This window comes from Artemia sp. Qi Xiang Cuo, chromosome 5, assembly GCF_049724085.1.
Source record: "Artemia sp. Qi Xiang Cuo chromosome 5, ASM4972408v1, whole genome shotgun sequence".
NCBI lineage: Eukaryota > Metazoa > Arthropoda > Branchiopoda > Anostraca > Artemiidae > Artemia > Artemia sp. Qi Xiang Cuo.
In genome coordinates, this window is record NC_142798.1 from 42,758,657 (window position 1) to 42,776,199 (window position 17,543).

General features: G+C 35.2%; 1 protein-coding gene across 13 annotated transcripts in view; it reads right to left on the reverse strand.

Annotated features, from left to right (window-relative positions):
* Positions 1-5,610: 5,610 nt before the first annotated feature.
* up (Troponin T, skeletal muscle) overlaps positions 5,611-17,543 on the reverse strand; it is a 62,681-nt gene continuing 50,748 nt past the window's right edge. For all 13 annotated transcript variants that reach the window (XM_089089610.1, XM_089089612.1, XM_089089609.1 and 10 more), the window contains one exon: positions 5,611-5,830. The gene's annotated coding sequence lies outside the window, so the exon portion shown is untranslated. The remainder of the gene's footprint in view (positions 5,831-17,543) is intronic.

Consider the following 17,543-nt stretch of genomic DNA (forward strand, 5'->3'; position numbering starts at 1 on the left):
ATTAGAAATACGAAAAAGGAATATCTTGCAATTAATCCGCTGGGGCTGCCATCTTTTAATACAAACCATTCCTGTTAGATTTTTCATTTATTTTCTGAGTTTGGAACTGAGGTGCCCCAAAATCTAACAGTTATCTCGTTGCTTATTAAATTGGAGCTTATCTTTTGCTTTTTTCTTAGTAATAACATTAAAAAGTTACAAGTAAATCGACTTTTGAACCAAGAGATTTTTTTTTAACACTGATGAGTAATCCTCGATGAGCCGGTCAAAGCGCTTTATATCAGTGTTTTTAGATAAAACTTCATCGATAAGACCCTTTTCAAAATTGTATGGCCCGAAAACCTCATCGATGTGGTAAATATTGGGAAAAAATTTGATAATGACAGTGCAAAAAGGGGCAGGTCAAAAAGTCTTGATTGGGTGCAAAAATCAAATCGAGTCCTGATTCGGTGCAAAACAAGTTAAGTTCTGACTAGTGCAGAAACAAGCTATTTCCCGACTCGGTGTAAAATCATTTACAAGCAAATCCCCCCCCCCTGCTGCTAGCAGCAGGCAGGTACGCCGGTAGCACCTTGTTTCAATTTTAAATTTTCAATAGTTTTCAATACGTGCAGTTGGGGGCTAAAAATAGGTATGTCGTCCTTCAATCCCCCCCCATCTCCCTGACAACATATTTAGCAGAAAGCTAAACACGTTGCACCTTTCTATGAGCAAAATCACACCACAATTCTCAATAAGTGGTACAGCGGTCCAGTGGTCCTATCCCCCCCCCCCCCGAAAAAAAAAGTCTGACCGATATTCGCGACCTAGGGGGTTCTTGAGACCACTACTCTTGAGACAATAGTTGATCATATTCCTATCGGGATTATTTTTTCGGCTGGTTGGTCATTTTCTAGACCTTAGCATATGACACTTGACGTGCCCTGTTTATGGTTAGGATTATTCAGAGACGTACATTTTCAACAGCCAGAATCCGAAGCATTTGTCCTCCCTTTATATGCCATAATCCGGCTGCATACGTCAAGATCAGCAGAACATTGCCATTGCTCAGATCACCTTGGGAATTGGGGCCAGAAGGATTAACACAGGCTTACGCTATTTTGGAGCCCAGTTACTTTCCGCAAAAAAGTGCCAGGATTCACTTTAAATTTTCATAGGAGGTACATACTCCCAAGGAGATTTTGTCCAAACAATTCGACACCGAGTTTTTTTTGTTTTTTTTTCCTGATGCTAAAAGGCTTCAAAGTTTCATAGTTTGGTAGGCTACGCCTCATCACGGAGAGTTGCTTGTAAGCAAGGATTGACAAGCTATCTCATCATTGAGAAGCACGCTTACATATTTTATTTTAAGTGTATATTATTGGTATTTCATGTGTGATTGAGATTAAGAAAGATTGCTTCCAACCTCTATTGCGAAGTGACATGTTATCAAAAACAGCAGACCTCGTTATCTTTGGGGCGAGAGGCTCTTACTCGAGCTAATTGTTCTTCATTTTATTCGTTTCCAAAAAAATTCGCGGGTAAAGAAATTTGTCTCCAAGCAAATTGGTGATATAATGATTATAATCAATAATGCAATGCAATGACGTAGAGTTGTAATTATTAGTGAAATGTTTCTGTGGCAATCTCGGTGATAGCCGGAGCCAAATTGTTCTTACAACCAAATACATAGGAAGCAATTAATATATTTTACTTCATCAGATGTAATTCTAGGCTGTATTTACTGTATTTTTTAAAATAACAATAAACAAACAGAATAAAGTTGACTCTGAAAAGAAACAGCGTATTTTGGGACTGTTTTCAAGGAACGTACGAAAAAGCCTTTTTGGACATGCAACTTTAAAATTTTAGAGGGTTGAAGACTACAGCATCTAATCAATGATGAAGAAGCCAAAATAGCGTCCAACAGCAGTTTTTTCATCAAAGCCAACGAAAGTTTGCAACAGCACTTCACGTTACCCAGGTGATGGCAAATAAGATTACGCAGTCAAATAAATGTTCTTTGAGACACATTTGCATTCTTCAGTCCCCTAAATATCTTGGGAATTATTTATTTTTAGGAGCGAATTCTCTTTTAGTCAATTTCTACTTTTAAGTTTTTGCTTTATTTGACAATATAATATAATATAGTTGGCATTGGAAAATCCCAGGGCAACATAATAACGTCTTGATTACATACATGTAACAACAAACGCATTAAATCGAAACCAAACACTATGTACTTCTAATTACAAACGTTTGTGCCTCGCCTCCGTCGCCTTCAATACACAATTTCCCACCAAAACAATCTTTTGTGGAGTCGTTGATGTAAGAATGCCAAGAAGTAGCTCATCAGAATTTCCGTCAAGCCAATTGACCCTAATTTGAGATAGCTCGCGGCACCTCCGGAGAGAATTGTCCTTTACATCCTCCTCCACATCACAGACTGGCGATTTTTTTTTTTTTTTTTTTTTTGCTTCAGTAGCTCCCCGAAGTTTCCAAAAGTTCCTTTCCCCCACTGGCAGACAGTCTGCTCTCAACTGGATCCATATCCCTATAAACTTAGTCAGAATATTCAACTGAAAATAAAGTTCTATTCCCAACAGCCGGGTCCATCAACTGGACCCGGCTCAATGGTAACCGAAACTCTAAAAAACAGAATTTTGATACCAATAGATACATCAAAGGAATCAGATTTTAGTTCTGATTTCAAATATATAAGTTTCATCAAGTTTAATCTTACCTATCAAAAGTTACGCGCCTGAGAAAATTTGGCTGATTTTCGAAAAAAGGGAGAAAGACCCCCTAAAAGATATAGAACCTTAATAAAAATCAGACCATCAAATCCAGCGTATCAGAGAACTCTACTGTAGAGGTTTCAAGCTCCTATCTACAAAAATGTGGAATTTTGTATTTTTTGCCTGAAGAAAGATCACGGATAGGTGGTTTTTTTCTTTTCCCCAGGGGTGATCGTATCGACCCAGTGGTCCTAGAATATCGTGGGAGGGCTCATTGGAACGGAAATTAAAAGTTCTAGTGCCCTTTTAAGTGACCAAAAAAATGGAGGGCAACTAGGCCCCCTCCCACGCTCATTCTTTTCCCAAAGTCACCCGATCAAAATTTTGAGACAGCCATTCTGTTCAGCATGGTCGAAAATATTATAAATATGTCTTTTGGGATGACTTAATCCCTCGAAGCCCCCAGGGGGAGGGCTTAAAGTTATGAACTTTACCCAATGATAACATATAGTATTGGTTATTGGGAAGTATACAGACATTTTCAGGGGAATTTTTCTGGTAGTGGGGAGGGGGGTGGGGTCGGGTGTTATATGGGAGGATCTTTTCATGAAGGAAGTTTTCATGGGGGAAGGGACATTGCCATGAAGGGGGCGCCGGATTTCCCATCATTATTTTAAAAAAAAATCAGAAATTAAATATAAAAAAATAAGTTTTTCAACTGAAAGTAAGGAGCAACATCAAAACTTCAAACTAACAAAAAAATAATAGCTATATGATTGGGTTCACCTTCTAGTCAATGCCTCTTTAAGCCAAAGATTTTTTAGTACTTTCATAAGAGTTATTTATTCTAATTAACGGCCTTTGTTATTAAGGGGTCATTTTCAAAGAATTGGAACAAAATTTTGTTTACTTATTCAATGACGGTGAACCAAAATAAAAGCTGCATTAACTAAAAAACGATGAGAAATTAAATTAAAAAAAACAAGTTTTTTCAACTGAAAGTAAGTAGCGACATTAAGACTTAAAACGAACAGAAATTATTCCGTATATGAAAGGGGCTTTCCCATCTTGAACGCCTTGCTCTTTACGCTAAAGTTTGACTCTGTCTCACAACTTTATTTTTTAAAACAATAAAAAACTTTAGCCTAAAGAGCAAGGCGTTGAGGAGGGGAAAACCCCTTTCATATACGGAATAATTTCTGTTCGTTTTAAGTTTTAATGTCGCTCCTTACTTTCAGTTTAAAAAACTTGTTTTTTTTATTAATTATCCTTATAAACCAAGTCGGAATATTCAAGTTAAAATAAACTTCTATTCTCAGCTGTATCCATATCCTTATAAACTTAGTTGGAATATTCAACTTAAAATAAACTTCTATTCTCAACAGGATCGATATCATTATAAACTTAGTCGGAATATTCAACTTAAAATCAACCTCTATTCTCAACTGGATCCATATCCATATAAACTTAGTCGGAATATTCGACTTAAAATAAACTTCTATTCTCAACTGGATCGATATCCTTATAAACCAAGTCGGAATGTTCAACTTAAAATAAAATTCTTTTCTCAACTGGATCGATATCCTTATAAACTTAGTCGGAATTTTCAAGTTAAAATAAACTTATATTCTCAACTGGATCCATATCCTTATAAACTTAGTCGGAATATTCAACTTAAAATAAAGTTCTAGATTTAACTTGCCTACATAATGTTAAACTCTTGGACAAACTTATTTCACATCACCATTTTCGGATCTCTTGCTCCTCCAGTCTTACTCTAATGAGACCTTTTATATCATCTCATAAAATTCATCTCATAAAAAATCATCTCAGATAAAATTACCATAGATGAGTTAATTGTAAATCAAAGTAGGATAAAAAGAGTAAATTCATTTCGTTACCTTGGGATTATTCTTGATGAGCTTTTATCTTTTCGTAAGCATTCTGATCATTTGAGATTGAAACTTGCCCATAACTTAGGTTGTCTTCATAGAATGAAACATGTATTTCCTTTTTCCATCCTTAAAATTTTATATCATTCTCTAATTGAATCATATTTTAAATGTTGCCCTGTAATATACCTCAACACATTTATGGTACATCTCCAACCTCTTCAGATAATTCAAAATAAAGCGTTTAGAATCCTGGGTTCTTTTGTTCATCGCCCAGTGAGGCTTCAAAATCTTTCAGAAACCCAAACCTTATATCTTTTTATCAATAGACATAATCTCAAACAACTGAAAGACCTGCATACAGCAATGTGGTATTATGATATCCAATCTTCGGCAAATTATTTCCATGATCTGGGTATAATTGAGACTCCCATTTCTCCTGCCCACCACGTCCGCTCCAAGAAGTATCGCCTTCCCCCAATTAAATCTGAAAGAGCTAGATTCTCAATCAGATACCAGATCCCTCATATTGCAAATAAATTTAATTTAATAGATGTGTCCCCAAGATTCAAGAGCCGATTTTCTTTGAAAAAACATATTTCAAAAATTGTTCTTTGCCTGGATGTTGGGATTGGTGAATTTGGATTTTAGTATGAAATTTGTTGTGGTGTTCTCGCGCTGGGGTGGCCTCCTCTGTTATCTCCTACCATGTGTGTCTTCTTTTTTTTTAATTATTGATATGCTTTATTTTTTATTTCGAAATTTTTTTTTTTTTTTTTTTGGCCGACACATCGAGCCCTGCTCCCCGTCGGCCAGTTTAGAAAATAATTTATTCATGTAATTTGTTTGTTAAATAAAAAGTTATCTTATCTCTTGGACCCAGTTGGACCCATACCGTCATTCCATAAATACGAAAAACTTTCCAATCGATATGCACGAACAGGAAAAAACAACCAAATGAATTGCTCCATAAGGTAACGCCACTAGTCAAGCTGTCAAAATGCAATCACATTAATTTTATTAATGAAGAGATAAATAGAACCATCGTTAATGAATCAACCAAAAAAACTTTTTTATTCCACATGAATATTAAACGATCATACATTAATAATAAAATAGACTAGCACTGTGGAGGAAAAAAGAAATTGATAGCCCTAGGTCGAAGCCTGCTCCCTATGGTGAAAATGGTAGGAGATTTAACAGAGGATATTTTGCAGCATCCTGAAAAGGAAAAAAGAGAAATTAATTGCCATTATATTAACTAGTTTGTGCGGACAATAGTTAATCACATTTTAGCGCGAGTATTTTTGTGAAATAATGCTCAATTTTTAGTTTCAATGACGAAAGTAATCCCTATTATTAGCTGTGTAAGCCAATTTCTTTGAAGTACTTGTAAACTAAATGTAATCCACATAGTGTCTCAAGGCCGTATCCAGACAGGTGGAGTTACCAGGTTTTAACCCTACCCCCCCCCCCCCCCCAAAAAAAAATTGTCAGGTCATGAAAAAGTAACAGGAATACATATACACAAATTTTGATTCGTTTTGTATTTTTTGTAAAAAAAAAAAAGTCGAACAAAAATACAGCCCCCACCCCTAGAAAATTTCTAGTGGCACACATGAGTAATGTAGTTGCTTCTGGAATTTTCTCCGCTGTTTGTTCTATGGGCTTAGTCATTTGAATAACTACTTTTTAATTAGAATAAAGGGTACTTATCTATTAGCCAGTATACACTCGAGAATTCGGATACATAAAATCAGACAATAACCGGTTTATTGCTATTTTTACACGGAGACAATTAGCTTCGGCTCAGCAGAAAACTACATTGTACCTATATTTTAATCAATATTTTAGTTGGAATTTTGGTTAGACTCGGTCACATTTTGCATGCAGCCCCGCTATATGTAACCCCCAACCCCCCTAATGTGCAAATATAAAGCCCAAATTATATATATATCATATCTATCTCCCAAGCATCTCAGTTGTTTCAACCCTGTTCCTGTAGATCCAAATTCTTGAGTGTGTACTGGCTAACAGATAAGTATCAAAAAAAGTATTCACATACTTAAATTTTACCTTTGGGGCCTCATTAGAAAGGTACCTCGAGGCCTTCCTCCATACACCACTAGGGATAATCGTTCCAATATGGCTTTACAGCTGTAAAATATAAAAAATCCCCGATCTTTATAAGCAAGAAGTTATTTTGTGAATGCACTGTGAAGGCACGGAGGCAAGACCGGAAGCAAGATCAACTGCGTGCTTGCAAATGCAGCCAAATTCCATAGAAAGCATGAAGGCGAGTACACATGCGATAGATAATACGCAGTCCCTTAGTTTAAAGATAAACTCTTAGATCACTTCCCCTTTCATCATGTTCAAATTAATAAAACAAACATTTTCTTCAACTTTGCATGTTTGAGTAGGCACATGTTAAAATTTCAGAAGCATCAAGAGCGTCTTTTAACACTCGGTTGTCATCACCAAGAAAACGGCAGTGAGAAATGTATCTGTTTCTAATACTAAACCAGAGAAATCCATCAATGTGCTTATTCGGGAATGTTCAAATAACGGATTGCTTATTCCTTTTCATGGTCACAATCTAACAACTTATATGTAAAAACAATTCAAGTTAGGTGTTTATAATTCGACACATCAGTATTACGACTAGATCATAGTATGGACGTTGTGGTCGTTAGGGGACAGCTCCCCATGCTTAAAGTAAGAAGTTTGTAAAACATGCGCAAGAAAGAACAATATCTTTGAAATTGAGCATAACACATATTTTTCAAAAGTGTCCCCACACCCTTCTAAACCCCCTATCTAAGAAAATTCTTATTCATCGTGAAAAAATAAAAATTAAACCAAACGAAACCTGGGCTCTGTCTGTTGCTCAAGAGGGAAATTATTGCTAAGGCTCAGTTGTGTAAACAGCAGGCTATGCCGACCAGAATGGGTCCAACTATTTTCCTAGGAAGGGATGCTAGCTATATAACGTTGTATTTTCATAGTCATTGCACAGTCAGCACAAAAGTCTTTTATAATTTCTTTTACTTTCAAATTTTAGAGATGAAGCTCGAATTTCCCTTCTCCTCACTCCACAACGGGCAAAGTTCCTAACATTTCCAGTATTTAAATCGATATATTTTTTGCGCTGTTAGCAATTGCTAAAAAACATTGTCATATTTCAATTGCTTGTACCATCTCTTTGTTTTTTTTTTTCAAACAATATCCCATGCAAGGAACTTTCTGAAAGCTATAACAAAAATCTGGAGCTTATAAATAAGATGCGGAATTCTGAAGTGCAATCATCTGCTCCTCGACTCAATATAGCAAAAAAACAAAAACAGTTATTCAAGAAATACTTGTTTATTTTTATACATAAGCTAGCAGGAAGATTCTTAAACATACACTTCACCGAAGGGTTTCCTCTAAGAATTGAGTATAGGGAAAGGGAATGAATCAAACTATTCATAATTTTAAACAGTAGGATAGTAATGAGTGAGTCTTGTAAACGATTAAATCATTTTTGTTTTCAAACAAAAGTAAAGAACAAGATTAAAACTTAAAAGAGATAGGATAACAATGTAAATGAGGGGAAATGTCACTTCCTTCACTTGTATATATATATATATATATATATATATATATATATATATATATATATATATATATATATATATATATATATATATATATATATATATATATATATATATATATATATATATATATATATATATATATATATATATATATATATATATATATTATATATATATATATATATATATATATATATATATATATATATATATATATATATATATATATATATATATGTATATATATATAGTATCTTTATAAACGAGCAATAATTGTATATTTATGTATTAATTTTTCCCGAAAACGGTTCCGTATTTTTTTGGAAAAATTGGCATACTGGTATATTCTGGCCTAAAAAAACGATTCAGATAGGTCAGAAGTTTGAGAAAATTCGTTAAGAGCCTTAATTTTGGAGAGCAAAAAACTATTTATGTGAGTAACATCATTTTTATATATATTAGTATTGCAATGACGTTGTCACACTTGTCACACTTATGTAGAAAAATTGAAAATTTTCAGGTATGGAGGATTACATTAAATTGCTTAAAGAGTAAAAAAATTGGTAGTTACCAAAATATTTGTATATATTTTGACAAGGGATTACAACAATCCAAAGGTCTTAAAAAAGAAAACGAAATGTTTAAAGCTTAGTAACAATTGTTGTTAGAAATTGGACTTGTTGTAATAATCAAATATCTTTGAATAGACCACAGTAGGAAAAAACATTAAATTGCTTAAAGAACAAAAAACCGGTTATTGCAAAAATATTTGTAAATATTGTAACAAGGGATTACGACAATTCCAAAACCATAAAAAAGAAAATAAAAATTTGAAGCTTAGTAGAAATCGGACTTGCTGAAATAATGAATTAACTTTGAACAGACTGCAGTATGAAAAGACATCAAATTGCGGAAATACGGATAATTTCAAAAATATTTGCATATATTTTAACAAGGGATTACAACAATTCAAAAGCCTGAAAAAGGAAAAACCGAAAGTTTTATGAATTATATCATTCTCATCTCCCCTCCCCACCACATGAGTGAATGTATCGTTTTTATATCTATGACGCATACAACATTACAAATGGAAAGTGTTGAAGACATCAGAAAGAACTTGAAATTTTTTTTTTAACCTTCAGTTCAGAATCGCTAAATTTATTATATGTATGGTGTCTGAGCAATAACTTTATTGTTTTAATTCAAACTAGCTAAATACCAAAAGTCATTTTTATATACATCACTATTGCAATGACGTTGTCACACTTGCCACACTTAGGTGGTAAAATTGAAGATTTTCTTGTATGTAGAACTTTATATTGAATTGCTTAAGGAGCAAAAAACTTGTAATTGCAAAAATATTTGCATACATTTTGACAAGGGACAACAATTCAAAAACCTTAGAAAAGCAAACCAAAAGTTTGATGAATTATATCATTCTCCGCCTCCCCCACCACAAGAGTGAATATATCGTTTTATATCTATGACACATACAAAATGGAAAGTATTTAAGACATGAAAAAAAATTTGAAATTTTTTTTTTAAGTTCAGTTCAGAATTTCTAAAGTGATTATGTAAACTGCAAAAATATTTATGGTGTCTGAGCAATAATTTTAATGTTTTAACTCAAACTAGTAAAATACCTGCCAATTTTGAAATTAGTTTTTTTTATAAAATAACTCGATACGTGAATAAGGCCTATAAGTTTGAACGTAACCAGCTATATAACGCTTTAGGAAGACCCAAAAAATGAAAATTTGCATTTATTACAAATGATGGTTCTTTAGAATCACCTTAACTATCAAACGTGAAAAGACCAAGAGAAAAGCTAAAACAAATTAAATTCACAATGAGTGAAAATCAACCTGGACCGTCAAATGAGACAAGACCAATACGGGCAGCTAAAGCAAAGGGCCTTGCTAAATTTCGTGAAGTAATCCAAATCCAAAATAAAGAAGAACGGCAAATGTGGTCAGACGACAAGTGACATCGAGAATCTGAGTGAGTTAAAAGTAAAAATGAAGAGCAAAGACACACGCGTTTAGAAGACAAGTGACACCGAGAATCTGAGCACGTCAAAAATAAAAATGAAGAACAAAGACATACGCAGTTGGAAAAAAGATAACCAAAAGTTTGAAGCTTAGTAGAAATCGTTGTTAGAATTCGGACTTGCTGTAATAATCAAATATCTTTGAATAGACTCCAGAATGAAAAGACATTAAATTGCGCCAAGAGCAAAAAAACTGGTAATTTCAAAAGTATTTGTATATTTTAACAAGGAATTACAACAATTCAAAAACCTTAAAAATAAACCAAAAGTTTGAAGCTTAGTAGAGATTGTTGTTAGAAATCGGACTTGCTTGAATAATCATATAACTGCGGTTACAAGACAAGCAACAATAAGAATCCATATAATATATATATATATATATATATATATATATATATATATATATATATATATATATATATATATATATATATATATATATATATATATACACATATATATATATATATATATCAAGTTTGAATCGAATAAAAATAACTACAAACAAGAGTTTGGGTATCGCCTCACTGCAGAAGCCTAAAACCTACTGCGTCATTGGCGCTTTACTGAAAACAATTCTTTGAAATGTTTTCACTTTTGTAACTTTACGAAATCAAAAATTAATTAAGATTTTAGGGAATAAATATCAGCGTATGTATATTAAATTGACAATGCACATTTTTTTTCAGTAAACTCATTTGAATTTTTTTTCAGTAAAGTACAAATTATATTCTGGCTTTTAGAAAGCATAGGGGTTTTGAACCCTACTCACATTAATTCATGCTCGTTATGAGTATGCCTCTAATATTTATTGTAATTTTTGTTCGTTTAGGGTTTCATTTATTTATTGATACTGATTTGGGGTAGTTGTATGCTTGATAGATTATATGATAGTCCGGACGCCATGTGTTGAAAATGTGAACCATACCACGACGGAATGGGGCTGCTACGAGAATTAGCCTACCCTCCACCCCCTAAATTGACCATGTGGATTCAAAAATACCAATGGCGTTTGCTTGCGAGAGGTGGAAAACTCCGAAACTTGACATTTTATTATATTTTGGTGTTTCATGCAAGAAAATGCATATTCCACAAAGTTTGAGGTGCAGTTTTCCGCTCAAATAGAAATGCCTAGAAGCCATAGAATGTTTTCATAACAAACTAACACGATTAGTTAAAAAAAAATGGCAGAGTTAAAAAAAATGGCAAAACTATCTGAGTCTTGAACAGTCTTGGAAAGTATAAACAAAATCAAATTGAATATTAGATATATAATGATATTAATTGTTGAAAGATCCATCAGTTCAAGATTTTTTTCCACTGTAATTTTTATTTTCATTTTCAACGCTGTAAGAACTGGAAAATAATAAATTTGTAATATACGAGTAATTCGTTTACAGTGAAGCACCAATGACGCAGAAGGCTTTAGGTTTTTACAGTTAAAGAAGGGAGCAGTATCCAAATTTTGTTTGTAGTGAAACTATATTTGTCTTGACCAATCTTGAAAAGAACTAATAAATTAAACTAAATATTTGATGTATAATGATATTAATTGCTGAAAGCCCATCAGTTAAAAATTTTACTGTAATTTTAATGTTTATTTTTTATATTAAGTACAAAAGACAAAATTTGTAATATAATTCGTTTTCAGTAAGGTGCAAATGACAAAATAGGTTTTAGACTTCTGCGACTAAGTGATACGCAAAACTTTGTTTGTAGTTATTTTTATTCGATTCAAACTTGATTTGTATATTCAATTTAAGTTTCACTCGTTTTAAGATTTATTTATTCATTTACATTAACATATATTGTATGTTTGTTCGCATTGATTGTTTATTTAATTTCTGTTCGTTTTAAGTTTCATTTATGCTTTAATAGCAAAATATTTGTTTTCGTTTTGAGCTTGATTTTCATATTCAATCCAAGCATTACTCGCTTTAAGATCTATTTATTCATTTATATTATTACTTGTTGTATGTTCTTTGCTATGATTGTTTATTTAATTTCTGTTCGTTTTGGGTTTCATTTATTCTTTAATAGTAATTTCTGGTCGTTTTGAGTTTGAATTTTAACAGGTATTTGTATCTCCTGAGCTTAAGTTTAAAATGGCCTTTAATTTTCTTTTAAAAACTTATTTTTCGGATATTTTTTTTTAATTAATTTTTGTTCAGTTTGTATCGCAAAAAGCTTCAAGTTTTTATGGCATGGGGGGTTGCTTACTGTCCGATTATTCTTGACTTTAAAAAACGGATCTAGAACTTTCAATTTAAATCGAATGAGGCTTTTTTCAAAGTCTATACGTTTACCACTTTGATAAAAATCTTATATATGAACAATAGACAGCTTGCATAACTTGTGGACAGCGATTGACAACAATGAATGGATTGAAAAAATAGCTCCAATAAGGGGTTTAGACCATTGCACTTACTCACACAAAGGGATTACGACTGTTTGGAATTAACCTTAATTGGAATTTGTGTGCAAAAGCAATTTTGCATCTATCGGAGAGTATATATTTTAACCTTTTAATTGGACAATTATAATAGATTTCCTATGTGTTCTCCCCATACAAAACCCCTTGCCATAAGTTATAAACCCCCCTTAATAAGTTATGCCCCAGGGCATAACTTACAACGCCTACCCCTGGGCCCTGGTGGGCTATGTCGACACCGGAGTTTTTGTTATCAGAACTTTAAACTATTTAAACAAAATGTCTATCTCAAAATTTTTATCTGATGCATTTAAGGCGTGGAGGAGGGAGAGGGACTAGTTGCCCTTCGGTGTCTTTTGACTCTTAAAAAGTGAACAAGAACTTGCAATTTCCAATCAAATGAGCCCTCTCTAAAGTTTATACGAGCATCCCTTCTATAAGAAATAATATGAAGGATTCGCAGAATCTTTAAATTACAACCCTTGCCCTGAGGGCTTTGGGGGAGTTGTAATCCTCAAAGACCTAATTTCCAGAACTTAAAATTACGTTTAATAAAATGGCTGTCTTAAAATTTTGATTGGATGTGTTTGGGAAAAAGGTGAGCGTGAAAGGGGGGTTAGTTGGCGTCAAATCACTTTCGACTATTACAAAGGGCACTAGCCCTTGGAATTTCCAATCGAATGAGACTTTTTTGAAGTTTCTACGACACCGCCTTCTATAAAAACCTTATATACCCCCAGGGCATAGCTTAAAACCCTTGCCCTGAGGGTTGTGGGGGAGTGTCCTCCTCAAAAACATATTTTCTATCTGGAAAGCAACTACGCTGAACAAAATGGCTATCTGAAAAATTTTGATCGGATGTGTTTGGGGGACTGAGGGGCGTGGGGGGGGGGGCTAGTTGCCCTCCAATCATTTTAGACAATTAAAAAGTGCACTAGCCCTTAAATGTCCAGTCGAATGAGCCTTTTTGAAGTTTCTACGACAACGCCTTCTATAAAAACCTTATATGCCCCCAGGGCATATCTTAAAACCCTTGCCCTGAAGGTACTGGGGGAGTGTCCTCCTCAAAAATATATGTTCTATATGGACATCAACTACGCTGAACAAAATAGCAATCTCAAAAAGTTGATTGGAGGTGTGTGGGGGAATGATGGGCGTGGGGGGGGGGGGCTAGTTGCACTCCAATCACTTTCGACTATTAAAACGGGCACTAGAACTTTAAATTCCAATCGAATAAGCCTGTTTTGAAGTTTATACGACAACGCCTTCTATAAAAACCTTATATGCCCCCAGGGCATATCTTAAAACCCTTGCCCTGAGGGTAGTGGGGGAGTGTCCTCCTCAAAAATATATTTTCTATCTGGAAATCAACTACGCTGAAGAAAATGGCTATCTGAAAATTTTGATTGAATGTGTTTGGGGAAATGATGAGCGTGGGGGGAAGGGGGCTAGTTACACTCCAATCACTTTCGACTATTAAAAAGGGCACTAGCCCTTTAATTTCCAATCGAATGAGCATGTTTTGAAGTTTCTACGACAACGCCTTCTATAAAAACCTTATACGCCCCCAGGGCATAACTTAAAACGCTTGCCCCGAGGGTTGTGGGAGAGTATCCTCCTCAAAAACAAATTTTCTATCTAGAAATCAATTACGCTGAACCAAATGGCTATCTCAAAATTTTGTTTGGCTGTGTTTGGGGTATCGATGGGCGTGGGGAGGGGGGGGGGCGAGCTGCCCTCCAATCATTTTCAACTATTAAAAAGGTCACTAGCCCTTTAATTTCCAGTCGAATGAGCCTGTTTTGAAGTTCTTACGACAATGCCTTCTATTAAAACATTGTATGCTCCCAGGGCATAACTGAAAACCCTTGTCCTGAGGGTTTTGGGGGAGTGTCCTCCTCAAAAATATATTTTCTATGTGGAAATGTACTATGCTGAACAAAATGGATATTTCAAAATTTTGATTGCATGTGTTTGGGGAAATGATGGGCGGGGGGGGGGGGGGGTAAGGAGGCTAGTTATACTCCAATCACTTTCGACTATTAAAAAGGGCACTAGTTCTTTAATTTCCAATCAAATGAGCCTGTTTTGAAGTTTCTACGACAGCGCCTTCAATAAAAACCTTACATGCCCCCAAGGCATAACTTAAAACCCTTGCCCTGAGGGTTGTGGGGGAGTGTCTTCCTCAAAAACATACATTCTATGTGAAAACCAACTACGCTTAACAAAATGGCTATATCAAAATTTTGATTGGATGTTTTTGGGGGACTGATGGGCGTGGGGGGGGGGCTAGTTTCCCTCCAATCATTTTTGACTATTAAAAATGGCAATAGAACTCTCGATTTCCAATCGAATGAGCCCCCTTTGAAGCTTCTACGACGACCCCTTCCATATGAAGTGCCTCTGGGAAAAAAAAAAATAAAACATTGGAGCCGTATGGCCTTTACTATAGGCAACGCTACATCGTTGCCTCTGATAACTCCAAAAGAATTACAACTTCGTTTTGGTTAAAAAGCTATTGAATAAAACACAAGATTTGGCTCAGTCAAAATCTTGTATCTTTGGCTCAGCCAAAGATACATTGAGGCAGCACGTTCCATGGCCTTGGCTGAAAACAATAGTGCAGAAAAGGTCATCATGTTTGCAAACGCATCGAAGGCTATCCGGTCACCCTTACAGCTGTAGTGAATCAGTTTGAGAAGGCTTTCAGGAGCAGGCGGTAAAACACTTTGATGCAATCCCTTGCTGGCACGACCTACATGACAAGAGACCAGCATGTTGAGTCATCGGTTACTTGTATGGAGAGGGATGCGTTGGGTACGCATCGGCTGCTCAAATATGTCCAATTCCAGGACCCATTCAGATATGCTAAGAATCTGCTATGGATCTCGACAGGTGTAGAAGCAGCAATCAACGTGAACGTTGATGTGACACAACAGATCAGATTGAAAATGCTCGATTCAATGACGGGTAAATGCGTCTTCTCATATTCATCCAATAGTAAAGATTGTGTAGTGAATTTCACCACAAAATATTCACCACTGGCAAACGACGAAGTAATTCAAATAGTTCCTTCATTATTATTTCAACGGCTTTGTGCTATAGCGTCAACAGATGATTCGAATCTAACTGATACTCTCAAATATGAGCTATCGACATTCTACCTATCCTATTCAACGTGTCATAAAGTTAGGCGCCCGGCAGATAAGACTGCACTTATAGCTGATATATGAAAGCAGCAAAACCTGAGGTTCAACAAATGCCGACGCGAACATGCCACAATATCGATGGATGGTGGTTAGCTACTTCATAGGATGGGGCATTTATCCACTTAAGAAGAGGTAGCTTCCTCTTACTTAGCTTTTGTACAGAAGTACTTCACATTAGTTGACGCCAGTTTCGATGGCTATGCAAGTGGGCCGAACATCAAAGATCAATTCCATCGGAAGCAAACAAAGTAGACCTTGATAGTGCTATTAAATCCCTTCCAGGGATCCATTACATATCCCAATCTCTGAGTATCTGTTTCTCCTCCCAATGAGATACTTTGAAGGTCAAGCTTTTGGCCACGCGGCCGAATTCTGCCAGAATGAGGCCAAATGTTCAAAATGCGGAGAGGACCATTCTAGCTCCCAACCTTTGCACCGAACCGATTAAATGCGCCATCTGTGGCTCAAATGATCATCCATACTAAAGCGTCAGCAGTTCTGAGGCGCAAAATCTACTAACAATGAAGAAATGAATTGCAAAACCGGAAATGCTATCAATAAAGCGACAGTGCTCAAAAATGTAACTCGTCATCACAATACTATATACCTTAAGCGATAATGATTCAATTGATAATTTACAGGATTTTAATAGAGATTTGTTGCTAACCACTGAGGATGAAAATTACTGAGAAAACCACCTTGTTGGTCACCTATGTTGACATATCACAAGCACAAGAAGACTGAGAATTAAAAGAAAACCCAGAAAAATGAAATTTTTGAATATCTTGTTGATATCCAGGTCCAGACTTGTTTTTGTTTTGCAACTGAGTTTTTGGCTTTTAAGCATTATATTAAGCCTTCATACTCCGATTATAGACATGTTTTGAAGTCACAATTGCTGTGAACTATTTTGGCAGTAATTTTGTTGGTTCATAAACGAATAAATAAAACATACAAATTTTGGTCGAAAATGGGTTGCATATACAGCCTGAGTAAACTCGGCTTGAGTAATCTATTGCAGCCGTCAGACATTTTGCATCTATTACCATTAAAGAGAGACAAAATAGACACATGCCAGTAAAGCGTGTGGACTACGAAGACACAAAGGAGGCTTATGCTCAAGCATATGCCTCGTTTTTGACTCAATGCTCGTGGCTTTGAGCTCGTGGCGTATGTCTATATATTGATAAGAAAAATGGTTAAGGGGGTTACGTTAAACTGGGAGAACCGCAAGAAAAATGTACGAAAATCAAAAGCAGATGGCTGAGAAGGCAGTAAGGGAGTTGGAAAAGGATTGGCAACATCCGAATAGCCAAGAAAGAGCAATCTATAGTTTTGAAATACGATAGGTTCTTTTATTACCTATCACGCCCAGAATGAAGGAATCCCATTTTACTAGTCACTTGGTTGTTTTCAATGAGACTCTCACATCCCTAAAGAGGGTAAATGTGCCTGACGTAGCGCATTGCAAAGTCTGGCATGAAACCATTTATGGCAGGGCTACTGATGGCTACTTGGAAATTTACGGGTGAGTCAGAAATTTACGAGAGATAAAACAGTTTGCCTTCTGGTGTGACAACTTGCACTGCTCAAAATAAGAGTTGGTCACATTCTAAACCAAATCTGGGGGCCTTTCCAAAAA